Here is a 17,049-nt window from a genome sequence, read left to right as displayed (position 1 = left end):
GTTAGCTAGCCAGCTATTTCCGTCCCCCGCGACGCCATTTTTCCTAACCTAGCCAACTATTACCGACGAGCAGCATTGTTGAAACTAAATACACTACAAGGAACGTCTTGATTAGTGTTATGTTAGCTAGCTAGCTACAAAGTTGCTTTGTATCATGACAAGGTGTAGTACTGAAACTACCGAGGTTACCTAGCCAGCTACACGTTCAAAGTCAACAACGCAGCCACTGCTAGCTAGCCTACTCCACCAGCCAGCAGTACTGTATCATTTTAGTCAATAACATTTTTGCAACGTAAGCTTAACTTCCTGAACATTCGAGACGTGTAGTCCACTTGTCACTCCAATCTCATTTGCATTAGCGTAGCCTCTTCTGTAGCTTGTCTACTATGTGTCTGCCTATCCCTGTTCTCTCTCCTCTGCACAGGCCATACAAACGCTCCACACCGCGTGGCCGCTGCCACTCTAACCTGGTGGTCCCAGCGCGCACGACCCACGTGGAGTTCCAGGTCTCCGGCAGCCTCTGGAACTGCCGGTCTGCGGCCAACAAGGCTGAGTTCATCTCAGCCTATGCTACCCTCCAGTCCCTAGACTTCCTGGCGCTGACGGAAACATGGATCACCACAGATAACACTGCTACTCTTACTGCTCTCTCCTCGTCTGACTACGTGTTCTCGCATACCCCTAGAGCATCGAGCCAGCGGGGTGGTGGCACTGGAATCCTCATCTCTCCCAAGTGGACATTCTCTCTTTCTCCCCTGACCCATCTGTCTATCTCCTCATTTGAATTCCATGCTGTCACAGTTACCAGCCCTTTCAAGCTTAACATCCTTATCATTTATCGCCCTCCAGGTTCCCTTGGAGAGTTCATCAATGAGCTTGATGCCTTGATAAGTTCCTTTCCTGAGGATGGCTCACCTCTCACAGTTCTGGGTGACTTTAACCTCCCCACGTCTACCTTCGACTCATTCCTCTCTGCCTCCTTCTTTCCACTCCTCTCCTCTTTCGACCTCACCCTCTCACCTTCCCCCCCTACTCACAAGGCAGGCAATACGCTTGACCTCATCTTTACTAGATGCTGTTCTTCCACTAATCTCATTGCAACTCCCCTCCAAGTCTCCGACCACTACCTTGTATCCTTTTCCCTCTCGCTCTCATCCAACACTTCTCACTCTCCCCCTACTCGGATGGTATTGCGCCGTCCCAACCTTCGCTCTCTCTCTCCCGCTACTCTCTCCTCTTCCATCCTATCATCTCTTCCCTCTGCTCAAACCTTCTCCAACCTATCTCCTGATTCTGCCTCCTCAACCCTCCTCTCCTCCCTCTCTGCATCCTTTGATTTCCTCTGTCCCCTATCCTCCAGGCCGGCTCGGTCCTCCCCTCCTGCTCCGTGGCTCGACGACTCACTGCGAGCTCACAGAACAGGGCTCCGGGCAACCGAGCGGAAATGGAGGAAAACTCGCCTCCCTGCGGACCTGGCATCCTTTCACTCCCTCCTCTCTACATTTTCCTCTTCTGTCTCTGCTGCTAAAGCCACTTTCTACCACTCTAAACTCCAAGCATCTGCCTCTAACCCTAGGAAGCTCTTTGCTACCTTCTCCTCCCTCCTGAATCCTCCTCCCCCTCCCCCCCCCCTCCTCCCTCTCTGCGGATGACTTCGTCAACCATTTTGAAAAGAAGGTTGACGACATCCGATCCTCGTTTGCTAAGTCAAACGACACTGCTGGTCCTGCTCACACTGCCCTACCCTGTGCTTTGACCTCTTTCTCCCCTCTCTCTCCAGATGAAATCTCGCGTCTTGTGACGGCCGGCCGCCCAACAACCTGCCCACTTGACCCTATCCCCTCCTCTCTTCTCCAGACCATTTCCGGAGACCTTCTCCCCTACCTCACCTCGCTCATCAACGCATCCTTGACCGCTGGCTACGTCCCTTCCGTCTTCAAGAGAGCGAGAGTTGCACCCCTTCTGAAAAAACCTACACTCGATCCCTCCGATGTCAACAACTACAGGCCAGTATCCCTTCTTTCCTTTCTCTCCAAAACTCTTGAACGCGCCGTGCTTGGCCAGCTCTCTTGCTATCTCTCTCAGAATGACATTCTTGATCCTAATCAGTCAGGTTTCAAGACTGGGCATTCAACTGAGACTGCTCTTCTCTGTGTCACGGAGGCTCTCCGCACTGCTAAAGCTAACTCTCTCTCCTCTGCTCTCATCCTTCTAGACCTATCTGCTGCCTTTGATACCGTGAACCATCAGATCCTCCTCTCCACCCTCTCCGAGCTGGGCATCTCTGGCACCGCGCACGCTTGGATTGCGTCCTACCTGACAGGTCGCTCCTACCAGGTGGCGTGGCGAGAATCTGTCTCCGCACCACGTGCTCTCACCACTGGTGTCCCCCAGGGCTCTGTTCTTGGCCCACTCCTATTCTCGCTATACACCAAGTCACTTGGCTCTGTCATATCCTCACATGGTCTCTCATATCATTGCTATGCAGATGACACACAATTAATCTTCTCCTTTCCCCCTTCTGACAACCAGGTGGCGAATCGCATCTCTGCATGTCTGGCAGACATATCAGTGTGGATGACGGATCACCACCTCAAGCTGAACCTCGGCAAGACGGAGCTGCTCTTCCTCCCGGGGAAGGACTGCCCGTTCCATGATCTCGCCATCACGGTTGACAACTCCCTTGTGTCCTCCTCCCAGAGTGCTAAGAGCCTTGGCGTGACCCTGGACAACACCCTGTCGTTCTCCACCAACATCAAGGCGGTGACCCGATCCTGTAGGTTCATGCTCTACAACATTCGCAGAGTACGACCCTGCCTCACACAGGAAGCGGCGCAGGTCCTAATCCAGGCACTTGTCATCTCCCGTCTGGATTACTGCAACTCGCTGTTGGCTGGGCTCCCTGCCTGTGCCATTAAACCCCTACAACTCATCCAGAACGCCGCAGCCCGTCTGGTGTTCAACCTTCCCAAGTTCTCTCACGTCACCCCGCTCCTCCGCTCACTCCACTGGCTTCCAGTCGAAGCTCGCATCCGCTACAAGACCATGGTGCTTGCCTACGGAGCTGTGAGGGGAACGGCACCTCCGTACCTTCAGGCTCTGATCAGGCCCTACACCCAAACAAGGGCACTCCGTTCATCCACCTCTGGCCTGCTCGCCTCCCTACCTCTGAGGAAGCACAGTTCCCGCTCAGCCCAGTCAAAACTGTTCGCTGCTCTGGCACCCCAATGGTGGAACAAGCTCCCTCACGACGCCAGGACAGCGGAGTCAATCACCACCTTCCGGAGACACCTGAAACCCCACCTCTTCAAGGAATACCTGGGATAGGATAAGGTAATCCTTCTAACCCCCCCCCTTAAAAGATTTAGATGCACTATTGTAAAGTGGTTGTTCCACTGGATATTATAGGTGAATGCACCAATTTGTAAGTCGCTCTGGATAAGAGCGTCTGCTAAATGACTAAAATGTAAATGTAAATGTATAGGCTGTCTCGTCGTTGTCGGTGATCAAGCCTACCACTGTTGTGTCGTCTGCAAACGTAATGATGGTGTTGGAGTCGTGCCTGGCCATGCAGTCATGGGTGAACAGGGAGCACAGGAGGGCACTGAGCACGCACCCCTGGGGAGCTCCAGTGTTGAGGATCAGCGTGGCAGATGTGTTGCACCTACCCTCACCACCTGGGGGCGGCCAGTCAGGAAGTCCAGGATCCAGTTGCAGAGGGAGGTGTTTAGTCCCAGGATCTTTAGCTTAGTGATGAGTTTTGAGGGTACTATGGTGTTGAACGCTGAGCTGTAGTCAATTAACCTGTTAGGGCTATGGGGCAGCATTGACACGGCTGGATAAAAAACATACCCGATTTAATCTGGTTACCACTCCTACCCAGTAACTAGAATATGCATATACTTATTACATATGGATAGAAAACACCCTAAATTTTCTAAAACTGTTTGAATGGTGTCTGTGAGTATAACAGAACTCAAATGGCAGGTCAAAACCTGAAAGATTCCTTTACAGGAAGTGGCCTTTCTGACCATTTGTTGAACTTCTTTTCCATCTCTATCATTTACTAAGGATCTCTGCTCTAACGTGACACTTCCCACGTCGTCCATAGGCGCTCAGAGCCCGGGAAAAAACAGAATGTCGTCATTCCAGCCCCAGGCTGAAACACATTATCGCCTTTCTCAAGTGGCCGATAAAGGGACACTGGCTTATGCGCGTGACCCCGTCCGCCCCCGCCTTTGGGATTTTTTCCTCTGTTTGCCGAAAAGGAGATTCCCTGTCGGAATATTATCGCTTTTCTACGAGAAAAATGTCGTAAAAATTGATTTTAAACAGCGGTTGACATGCTTCGAAGTACGGTAATGGAATACTTAGAATTTTATTGTCACGAATTGCGCCATGCGCGTGACACTTCTTTACTATTTCGGATAGTGTCTGGAACGCACGAACAAAACGCCGCTATTCGGATATAACGATGGATTATTTTGGACCAAACCAACATTTGTTATTGAAGTAGCAGTCCTGGGTGTGTATTCTGACGAAGACAACAAAAGGTAATGAAACTTTTATAATAGTAAATATGATTATGGTGAGTGCTAAACTTGCCGGGTGTCTAAATAGCGAGCCCGTGATGCCTGGGCTATGTACTTAGAATATTGCAAAATGTGCTTTCACCAAAAAGCTATTTTAAAATCGGACATATCGAGTGCATAGAGGAGGTCTGTATCTATAATTCTTAAAATAATTGTTATGCTTTTTGTGAACGTTTATCGTGAGTAATTTAGTAAAATGTTAGCGAATTCCCCGGAAGTATGCTAGTTCTGAACGTCACATGCTAATGTAAAAAGCTGGTTTTTGATATAAATATGAACTTGATTGAACAAAACATGCATGTATTGTATAACATAATGTCCTAGGGTTGTCATCTGATGAAGATCATCAAAGGTGAGTGCTGCATTTAGCTGTCTTCTGGGTTTTGGTGACATTATATGCTGGCTTGAAAAATGGGTGTCTGATTATTTCTGGCTTGGTACTCTGCTGACATAATCTAATGTTTTGCTTTCGTTGTAAAGCCTTTTTGAAATCGGACAGTGTGGTTAGATTAACGAGAGTCTTGTCTTTAAATGGCTGTAAAATAGTCATATGTTTGAGAAATTGAAGTAATAGGATTTTTAAGGTTTTGAAAATCGCGCCACAGGATAGCAGTGGCTGTTACGTAGGTGGGACGAATTCGTCCCGCCTAGCCTAGAGAGGTTAATAGCATTCTCACATAAGTGTTCCTTTCCAGGTGGGAAAGGGCAGTGTGGAGTGCAATAGAGATTGCATCATCTGTGGATCTGTTTGGGCGGTATGCAAATTGGAGTGGGTCTAGGGTTTCTGGGATAATGATGTTAATGTGAGCCATTACCAGCCTTTCAAAGCACTTCATGACTATGGACGTGAGTGCTACGGGTCTGTAGTCATTTAGGCAGGTTGCCTTTGTGTTCTTGGGCACAGGGGCAATGGTGGTCTGCTTGAAACGTTGGTATTACAGACTCAATCAGGGACATGTTGAAAATGTCAGTGAAGACACCTGCCAGTTGGTCAGCACATGCCTGGAGCACACGTCCTGGTAATCCGTCTTGGCCCGCAGATGTGTGTATATTGTCCTGTTTAAAGGTCTTACTCACGTTGGCTACGGAGAGCGTGATCACACAGTCGTCTGGAACAGCTGATGCTCTCATGCATGCCTCAGCTTTGCTTGCCTCGAAGCGAGCATAGAAGTGATTTAGCTCGTCTGGTAGGCTTGTGTCACTGGGCAGCTCGCAGCTGTGCTTCCCTTTGTAGTCTGTAATAGTTTGCAAGCCCTGCCACATAAGACGAGCATCGGAGCCGGTGTAGTATGATTCAATCTTATCCCGTTATTGACGCTTTGCCTGTTTGATGTGTACATAATGCTTCTGGATATCAGGACAGCGATCACTCACCTCGGATTAGACGAGGTCCTCCTTTTAAACAGCCCTACTGTGAAGTAGGAAGTGGCGTCAAACGCCCCGATCCTGAATTCGGTCACATACAGTACATTGAAAGGTGACCATAGAGGTAGGCATATGAGGGAATGCTGCAAGGAGGCATGAGGACTGCCGATGTGGCCAGGGCAATACATTGCAACGTGCGTACTGTGAGACACCTAAGACAGCGCTACAGGGAGACAGGACGGACAGCTGATCATCCTCGTAGTGGCAGACCATGTGTAACAACTCCTGCACAGGATCGGTACATCTGAACATCACACCTGTGGGACAGGTACAGGATGGCAACAACAACTGCCCGAGTTGCACCAAGAATGGACAATCCCTCCATCAGTGCTCAGACTGTCCGCATTAGGCTGAGAGAGGCTAGACTGAGGGCTTGTAGGCCTGTTGTAAGGCAGGTCCTCACCAGACCTCACCGGCAACAACGTCGCCTATGGGCACAAACCCACCATCGCTGGACCAGACAGGACTGGCAAAAAGTGCTCTTCACTGACGAGTCGCGGTTTTGTCTCATCAGGGGTAATGGTCGGATTCACGTTTATCGTAGAAGGAATGAGCATTACACCGAGGCCTGCACTCTGGAGCGGGATCGATTTGGAGGTGGAGGGTCTGTCATGGTCTGGGGTGGTGTGTCACAGCATCATCGGACTGAGCTTGTTGTCATTGCAGGCAATCTCAACGCTGTGCGTTACAGGGAAGACATCCTCCTCCCTCATGTGGTAACCTTCCTGCAGGTTCATCCTGACATGACCCTAGAAATGTCCGGGAACTTGCTGATGCCTTGGTGGAAGAGTGGGGTAACATCTCACAGCAAGAACTGGCAAATCTGGTGCAGTCCATGAGGAGGAGATGCAATGCAGTACTTAATGCAGCTGGTAGCCACAACAGATACTGACTGTTACTTTTGATTTTGACACCCCCCTTTGTTCAGGGACACGTTATTCAATTTCTGTTAGTCACATGTCTGTGGAACTTGTTCAGATTATGTCTCAGTTGTTGAATCTTGTTATGTTCATAGAAATATTTACACATGTTAAGTTTGCTGAAAATAAACACAGTTGACAGTGAGAGGACATTTGTTTTTTTGCTGAGTTTATATGCTTGACAAAAAATGTAAAAGTATTGTTTCGCACACAAGTTCACTGTTGCCCACAAAAAACTCAGGTCCATATTATGGCATTAACAGCTCAAATTAGCAAAGAGAAACAACAGTCCATCATTAGTTTAAGACATGAATGTCAGTCAATCTGGAAAATATCAAGAACTTTGAAAGTTTATTAAAGTGTATGATGAAACTGGCTCTCATGAGGACCACTACAGGAAAGGAAGACCCAGAGTTACCTCTGCTGCAGAAGATAAGTTCATTAGAGTTAACTGCACCTCAGATTGCAGCCAAAATAAATGCTTCACAGAGTTCAAGTAACAAACACATCTCAACATCATCTGTTCAGAGGAGACTGCGTAAATCAGCCCTTCATGGTCGAATTGCTGCAAAGAAACCACTACTAAAGGACACCAATAAGAAGAAGATAATTGCTTGGGACAAGAAACACAAGCAATGGACATTAGACCGGTGGAAATCTGTCCTTTGGTCTGATAAGTCCAAATTTGAGATTTTTGGTTCCAACCACAGTGTCTTTGTGAGACACAGAGTAGGTGAACGGATGATCTCCGCATGTGTGGTTCCCACAGTGAAGCAAGGAGGAGGAGGTGTGATGGTGCTTTGCTGGTGACACTGTCAGTGATTTATTTAGAATTCAAAGCACACTTAACCAGCATGGCTACCACAGCTTTCTGCAGCAATACGCCATACCATCTGGTTCGCACTTAGTGAGACTATCCTCATTTGTTTTTCAACAGAACAATGACACAAAACACACCTCCAGGCTGTGTAAGGGCTATTTGACCAAGAAGGAGAGTGATGATACTGCATCAGATGACCTGGCTTCCAAAATCACCCGACCTCAACTCAATTGAGATGGTGTACGATGAGTTGGGCCCCAGAGTGAAGGAAAAACAGGCAACAAGTGCTCAGCATATGTGGGAACTCCTTCAAGACTGTTGAAAAGCATTCCTCCTGAAGCTGGTTGAGAGAATGCCAAGAGTGTGCAAAGCTGTCAAATGCAAAGGGTGGCTACTTTGTAGAATCTAAAATATAATAAAATATTTGTTTAACCTGTTAGGGCTAGGGGGCAGTATTGACACGGCTGGATTAAAAACGTACCCGATTTAATCTGGTTACCACTCCTACCCAGTAACTAGAATATGCATATACTTATTACATATGGATAGAAAACACCCTAAAGTTTCTAAAACTGTTTGAATGGTGTCTGTGAGTATAACAGAACTCAAATGGCAGGTCAAAACCTGAGAGATTCCTTTACAGGAAGTGGCCTGTCTGACCATTTCTGGAACTTCTTTGCCATCTCTATCTTTTACTAAGGATCTCTGCTCTAACGTGACACTTCCTACGTCGTCCATAGGCGCTCAGAGCCCGGGAAAAACCTGAATGTCGTCATCCCAGCCCCAGGCTGAAACACATTATCGCCTTTCTCAAGTGGCCGATCAAGGGACTCTGGGCTTAGGCGCGTGACCTGACCGCCCCCGTCTTTGTGATTTTTTTCTCTGTTTGCCGAAAAGGAGATTCCCGGTCGGAATATTATCGCTTTTCTACGAGAAAAAATGGCATAAAAATTGATTTTAAACAGCGGTTGACATGCTTCGAAGTACGGTAATGGAATATTTAGAATTTTTTTGTCACGAATTGCGCCACGCGCGCGACCCTTCTTTACCATTTCGGATAGTATCTGGAATGCACGAACAAAACGCCGCTATTCGGATATAACGATGGATTATTTTGGACCAAACCAACATTTGTTATTGAAGTAGCAGTCCTGGGAGTGCATTCTGACGAAGACAACAAAAGGTAATCAAACTTTTATAATAGTAAATATGATTATGGTGAGTGCTAAACTTGCCGGGTGTCTAAATAGCTAGCCCGTGATGCCTGGGCTATGTACTTAGAATATTGCAAAATGTGCTTTCACCAAAAAGCTATTTTAAAATCGGACATATCGAGTGCATAGAGGAGGTCTGTATCTATAATTCTTAAAATAATTGTTATGCTTTTTGTGAACGTTTATCGTGAGTAATTTAGTAAAATGTTAGCGAATTCCCCGTAAGTTTGCGGGGGGTATGCTAGTTCTGAACGTCACATGCTAATGTAAAAAGCTGTTTTTTGATATAAATATGAACTTGATTGAACAAAACATGCATGTATTGTATAACATAATGTCCTAGGGTTGTCATCTGATGAAGATCATCAAAGGTTAGTGTTGCATTTAGCTGTCTTCTGGGTTTTTGTGACATTATATGCTAGCTTGAAAAATTGGTGTCTGATTATTTCTGGCTTGGTACTCTGCTGACATAATCTAATGTTTTGCTTTCGTTGTAAAGCCTTTTTGAAATCGGACAGTGTGGTTAGATTAACGAGAGTCTTGTCTTTAAATAGCTGTAAAATAGTCATATGTTTGAGAAATTGAAGTAATAGGATTTTTAAGGTTTTGAAAATCGCGCCACAGGCTTCAAGTGGCTGTTACGTAGGTGGGACGAATTCGTCCCGCCTAGCCCATAGAGGTTAACACCTTTTTGGTTACTAAATTATTCCATATGTGTTATTTCATAGTTTGATGTCTTCACTATTATTCTACAGAGTAGAAAATAGTAAAAATAAAGAAAACACCTTGAATGAGTTGGTGCGTCCAAACTTTTGACTGGTACTGTATCTGTAATCCTTTTCAGTTTCCAATGCCTAGACAATTTACCTTTGAGACTTGTTATTGTAGAGTCTCTTTTAGCTGAAATATAAAATATTAAGTGAGTATTTTGTCTGTAGAATTTCATTACTATCAGTGCTGAACTGTAGTGTTGACATATACTGAGTGTACAACACATGAAGGACACCTTCCTAATACTGAGTTGCAGAAACGGCTAGAAAACACCGCTAACCAAACAACAGTGCTAGGTGGCTGTACTACAAAAACACCGGTCGTCGTCATGGGAAAGACGCATTGTTAAAAACTTTTTGTAAACAACTGGTTGCAGTAAAGAGCCAACCTGGATACTAAAGAGATCCTAATGGGAAATCAACGAGTATCAACAGCTTTACGCTAAGGAGGAACAAAATACTCCATCATGGAAAGATCTAGCTACCTCACAATAGAACCTGGTTGTTTTCCCCACTAAAACAGTTTGTCTTTTTTAAACATATGAAAAATATATATTTATCCCAACAAAAAAAGAAAGACAGATTCATCTACAGACACGGACGATTTACTTACCGTTGAAGTAGAGGCTAGTGCTTGGGCTGGAATCCATGCAACACTGGAACAGTTGTGTGAGGAGGTAGCAGGGCTGACGGGTAGTTTGGAGTTTAGCCAGAGTGAAATTCTCACGCTCCAAGGAGAAAACAAGGCACTCACAGCCAACGTAAAAAGGTAAAAATCCACGATTCCAACATGGATTGTCTACTCAGGGAAAACAGGGTAATGAGGCAGCCGCCACTAGACATACAAAGTCGTAGCATGAGTGAAAATGTAATATTTTCTGGGATTCCTGAGGACGCATCCAATAATCCAGAGGGCGCAATCTGAGAATTCATGCAATCCGCCTTGAAACTTCCTCTAGAGACTGTAATCAAGGTGGCTTTCCACCCAGTACACAGACTTGGAGCTCAGAGCGACAAGACCAAGGGTCCCCGATCGATCATTGCAAAATTTGAACACTACCAACAAAAGGAGCTGATCAAAAGCAGGGGAAGGGAGCTTAAAGGGACCAAATTCGGTCTCAATGACCAATTTCCACAGGAGATAAATGAACGTCGCAAAAGGCTGTATCCTGAACAGAGGCAACAGAGGGAGAGGGGTAAGGTTGCCTTTCTCATTGCGGACAAACTCTTTATAGATGGACAGCTATTCCGAGACAGCTCCATAACACCATGCATGGCTGTACTAAATTCTACAGGGACTTCAGGTTACGAAAAAAAGAAAGTATGAGAACTGTGAAAATATCTGAACACTATGAAGTGGATATCAACACACATACTCAAATACATGTTCGCTTACAAATACAGACAAAAACATACACAGAAACACATGAAACTCACTCTACATCCTTATATGAAGTTGTGTGGAAAAAGGAATGGGGTGGTGAAATAATTTTCTGTCATGGACAAAGAAACTCAGAAGGTGTGATGATATTAATTAACACAAATTTTGATCTGAATGTGCAAATAGTCAGGAATGATTCACAAGGTGGATTTTTTTAACATGAAAGTGGATGAAAAAGAGATTTGGCTCAAGAATCTATATGGTCGAAATCAGGATGATCCATACTTCTTCGAAAATATTTATACCAATTTATTGAACTTACAGGCAACAAATGATCAAATCATTATGGTGGGATACTATAACACAGTGTTAAGTACCTCAATGGACCGTAAAGGAAATCACTCTACAAACTATCATCACCGTGCCCTGAAGGAAATAACAAATATTATGGACACATTAGAAATAGTGGATATTTGGAGACTAAAAAACCCTAACTGAGTGAAATATACATGGAGGAGACTTAATCAAGCTAATCGTCTTGACTACTTTCTTGTCTCTTTCACTCTTGCATCAAAGGTAAAAAAAAATATTAATATGAGACAGAATGCAATCGGATCATCATCTAATTGGCGTTCACATAACTCTTATAGAATTTCCACATGGAAGGAGATATTGGAAATTTAATCAAAGTTTACTGGAGGACAACTTATTTTTAACTAAGACAAAATCATTTATCTTCTGAATTTTTCCAGTATAATATAGGTTCAGCAAATTCCCTCATTTTTTGGGATACCTTTAATGTACCTTCAGAGGTCATTCAATTAAATATTCATCAATAATAAAAAGGCAGTTTCTGGCTAAAGAGACAGGACTAACAAGGGAAATACATGAACTAATAGTACAGGTATTTAGCAATAAAAACAATACTACAGAGATACAAAATAAGCTAGAGGAAAAACAAAAAGAACTAGAGGAACTTATTCAAGAATGATCTAATGTAATCTATTACAAAAATAAAGCAAACTGGATGGAATATGGAGAAAAATGCACAAAATCTTGCCTGAATTTAACAAAACGCTAACAAAAATAATTAGCAGAAACTCGTTACTGAAGACAGAGTCATCTATGATTCTCCAAATTATATTTTAAAAGAGGAAGCTAAATATTTCAAGCAGATTTTCTCTTTTCCGTCCCACTGAATGAAGATAACGGTAAGGAATTCTTTCCAAATAATACAAAAAATGGAAAATTAACAAATGTACAGGAAGATCAATGCGAAGGCCTCATCACAGAGGAATAACTTTTTGAGGCTTTAAAATACTTTCAGTCTGGAAAAACCCCAGGGCTTGATGTCATACCGGTAGAGGTATATCAAGCATTTTTTGATATACTAAAAGCTCCATTGTTAGATTGTTTTAACTACTCCTATAGAAATGGTAGTCTGTTAGGTACTCAGCAGGAAGGTCTGATTTCAGATGGCAAATATAAAGATCCAGTCTATCTAAAAAACTGGAGGCCTTTTACACTTCAATGTTGTGATGCAAAAATACTAGCGAAATTCATAGCACTCAGAATATAAAAGGTACATCCTGATTAGACAGGTTTTTTTAGATGTAATATACGACAACTTCCAGAAATAATAGAACATCATGAATTCAATTTCAGTGATTGTCTTATAAAATGGGTAAAAGTAATGTATAGCGACCCCCATAGTAAATAACGGTTACTTCTCAGAGAGTTTTGAATAGTTAAGAGGAGTTAAACAAGGGTGTCCGCTGTCAGCACATCGATTCGTTTTGGCCATCAAAATGCTAGCTATTAAAATCAGATCCAATAACAACATTAGAGGATTAGAAATCCAAGGCTTAAAAACAAAGGTGTCCATGTATGCCGATGACTCAAGTTTATATTAAGTCCGCTAGCTAGATCCCTGCAATGTCTTATTGAAGATCTAGATAACTTTTCTGGACTCTCTTGACTAAAACGTAATTATGATAAGTGTACAATATTATATATTGGATCTTTAAAAAATACAACTTTTACATTACCCTTCAGTTTACATATAAAATGGGCTGATGGTGAAGTAGACATACTTGGTATTCAGATCACAAAATATATAAATATGCTTTCCACAATGAATTTCAATAGAAAACTTGTAAAAATAGACAAGCTTAAGCAACCATGGAGAGGTAAATACCTGTCTATTTATGGACAAATTGCCCTCATTAACTCTTTAGTCAAATCTCAGTTTCCTCACTTACAGTTGAAGTCGGAAGGTTACATACACCTTAGCCAAAATACATTTAAACTCAGTTTTTCCCAAATCCTGACATTTAATCCTAGTACAAATTCCCTGTCTTAGGTCAGTTAGGATCACCTCTTTATTTTAAGAATGTGAAATGTCAGAATAATAGTAAAGAAAATGATTTATTTCAGCTTTTATTTATTTCATCACATTCCTAGTGGGTCAGAAGTTTACATACACTCAATTAGTATTTGGTAGCATTGCCTTTTAATTGATTAACTTGGGTCAAACGTTTTGGGTAGCCTTCCACAAGCTTCCCACAATAAGTTGGGTGGATTTTGACCCATTCCTCCTGACAGAGCTGGTGTAATTGAGTCAGGTTTGTTGGCCTCCTTGCTCGCACACACTTCTTCAGTTCCGCCCACAAATTGTCTATAGGATTGAGGTCAGGTCTTTGTGATGGCCACTCCAATACCTTGACTTTGTTGTCCTTAAGCCATTTTGCCAAAACTTTGGAAGTATGCTTTGGGTCATTGTCCATTTGGAAGGCCCATTTGTGACCAGTCTTTAACTTCCTGACTGATGTCTTGAGACGTTGCTTCAATATATCCCAATAATATTCCTACCTCATGATGCCATCTATTTTGCGCAGTACATCAGTCCCTCCTGCAGCAAAGCACCCCCACAAAATGATGCTGCCACCCCCAATGCCGCACGGTTGGGATGGTGTTCTTCGGCTTGCAAGCCTCCCCCTTTTTCCTCCAAACATAACGATGGTCATTATGACCAAACAGTTCTATTTTTGTTTCATCAGACCAGAGGACATTTCTCCAAAAAGTACAATCTTTCTCCCCATGTGCAGTTGCAAACCGTATTCTGGCTTTTTTATGGTGGTTTTCAAACAGTGGCTTCTTTCCTGCTGAGCGGCCTTTCAGGTTATGTCGATATAGGTCTCGTTTTACTGTGGATATAGATACTTTTGTACCTGTTTACTCCAGCATCTTCACAAGGTCCTTTGCTATTGTTCTGGGATTGATTTGCCCTTTTCGAACCAAAGTACATTCATCTCTAGGAGACAGAAAGCGTATCCTTCCGGAGCGGTATGACGGCTGCGTGGTCCCATGGTGTTTATACTTGCGTACTATTGTTTGTACAGATGCACGTGGTACCTTCAGGTGTTTGGAAATTGCTCAAGGAAAAAACAGACTTGTGGAGGTGTACAATTTTTTTTCTGAGGTCTTGACTGATTACTTTTGATTTTCCCATGATGTCAAGCAAAGAGGCACTGAGTTTGACGGTAGGCCTTGAAATACATCTACAGGTAGACCTCCAATTGACGGAAATGATGGCAATTAGCCTATCAGAAGCTTCTAAAGCCATGACCTAATTTTCTGGAATTTTCCAAGCTGTTTAAAGGCACAGTCAACTTTGTGTATGTAAACTCTGACCCACTGGAATTGTGATACAGTGAATTATGAGTGAAATAATATGTCTGTAAACAATTGTTAGAAAATTACTTGTGTCATACACAAAGTAGATGTCCTAACCGACTTGCCAGAACTATAGTTTGTTAACAAGAAAATTGTGGAGTGGTTGAAAAATGAGTTTTAATGACTCCAACCTAAGTGTATGTAAACTTCTGACTTTAACTATATGTGTTGCACAGTGGAGGCTGTTAAGTGGAGGACAGCTCATAATAATGTCCGGAACGGCACAAATGGAATGGCATCATTACCATAAGCCCGTCCTCCCCAATCAAGGTGCCACCAACCTCCTGTGGTTTAGCAGAAACAGGTGTGTGCAGCAGAAATTAGAAAAGGTGTGTGTGTGATGAGAAAGAGTATATGTATAGTAAGAGATTGTGTGTGTGTGTGTGTGTGTGTGTGTGTGTGTGTGTGTGTGTGTGTGTGTGTGTGTGTGTGTGTGTGTGTGTGTGTGTGTGTGTGTGTGTGTGTGTGTGTGTGTGTGTGTGTGTGTGTGTGTGTGTGTGAGAAAGAGACGTGGCAGACATGAGGTGGTGTTGAGGCTAAGTAATGAAAATGTTTAGTGGAGAGAGAGACAGGGGGAACTCTCTCTCTCTCTTTCTGTAATAAGGCATGGCTAATTGAGTTGAACGGTGAAACAGAGCAACTCCTAGTATTACTTTATTACTTTATTATATTACAGTATTACACCCTTTGTAAAAGCATGAAGGTATATATGCATTCCAAATGCACACAGTTTTTTTCATTAGATATAATTAGATTACCTTGATTATTTGTGTTTGTGTAGATGTGTGTCCCTTTGTGTGTACATGTGTGCCTGTGTGTTTATATGCTCCCATATTTTTGTTTAATGGAATATCTATCAGTAATCATCAAGCATATCCCATACATGTTTACTGTGTATCTCTATCATCTTCCTATCCTCACATATATAATATCTGTCTATGATACGATTAGACCATTAGAGGAAACTGTTCCTGCCCTTTCACGGTCGGTGACACAGTGGAGTCTTGAGGTTTTTCCCAGAATGCCTCAGTGTCTGGGTGTCAGCGGGGCACACCAGACACACATTCAGGGACTACTTCGCACACACCACACAAGGTTGGTGACACCTTAATTGGGGAGAAAGGGCTTGTGGTAATGGCTTGAGCGGAATTAGTGGAATGGTATCAAATACATCAAACAATTGGTTTCCATGTGTTTGATACCATTTAATTCGCTCCGTTCCATACATTATTACGAGCCGTCCTCCCCTCCACTGACACACACAAGCAGGTACATGCACACACTTCAGGACACTCTGGGAGTCATCCAAAGAGTCAACAAACATGAGACAATTACCGCTCCTTCAGTGGTTCTTTTTCTCTCTCTCCCTGCCTAACTAACTTCTCGCTCTCACTCTGTGTGTGTGAGTGCGTGCGTGTTTATGTATGCTTGTGTGCTTGTACACTGTATCCGTGGTGGTGTGTGTATGTATGAACTGCCTTGGCTGTGAAAGGAGAACTGAGAGGTCACTGCACCCCCTGACAATAAATAGATCCTCAGTCATTGAGGCCAGTGGAGGAGAGATATGCTATAGAGCTTCCATTCTCCAGCATCCTCCATATTGTCTGCAGAAGGATAAGTTGAGCTAACATGATGTGCAGGGATTGTTTGAAGGCTGGGACACTGGTAAAACGATTGTATGTCTCTGGGAGAGGTATTCACCTGAAGTAAAACATATTTTGACATGTCAGCCAACCAGCATGTGGTTAAAGTGTAACTCGAGACTGAGTGGAGCACTGAGAGGCACCACTTAGCAATGACATCTGATTAAACACTGACAGAACTCTATAATACTATTTTTAATAGTGAAAAATGGCAAGCAGATAAACCATGCAGGCACCATTTGCTGGATGTGTTTAACTATACTTGTGGGGGACCAGAGGTCCTGACAAGAATAGTAAACAGAAATGTTTTGACCAACTGGGGACATTTTGTTAGTCCCCACAAGGTCAAATTATATTTAGGGTTAAGGTTATATTTAGTGTTAGGGTTATAATTTGGTTTAGGGATAGGTTTAGGGAAAATAGGATTTGGAATGGGACTGAATTGTGTCCCCCCACATGATTAGTTATAGAAGACTGTGTGTGTGTGTGTGTGTGTGTGTGTGTGTGTGTGTGTGTGTGTGTGTGTGTGTGTGTGTGTGTGTGTGTGTG

At 43.5% G+C, this 17,049-nt stretch overlaps 1 protein-coding gene across 4 annotated transcripts in view; it reads right to left on the bottom strand.

Annotated features, from left to right (window-relative positions):
* LOC106574338 (neural cell adhesion molecule 2) overlaps positions 1-17,049 on the bottom strand; it is a 499,358-nt gene that overhangs the window by 156,175 nt on the left and 326,134 nt on the right. The gene's annotated exons all lie outside the window — the stretch shown is intronic.

The sequence above is a fragment of the Salmo salar genome, chromosome 16, assembly GCF_965601325.2.
Source record: "Salmo salar chromosome 16, fSalSal1, whole genome shotgun sequence".
NCBI classification, from domain to species: Eukaryota; Metazoa; Chordata; class Actinopteri; order Salmoniformes; family Salmonidae; genus Salmo; species Salmo salar.
Note: the sequence above shows the minus strand (reverse complement) of the source record. Positions and strands in the feature narration are given on the sequence as shown.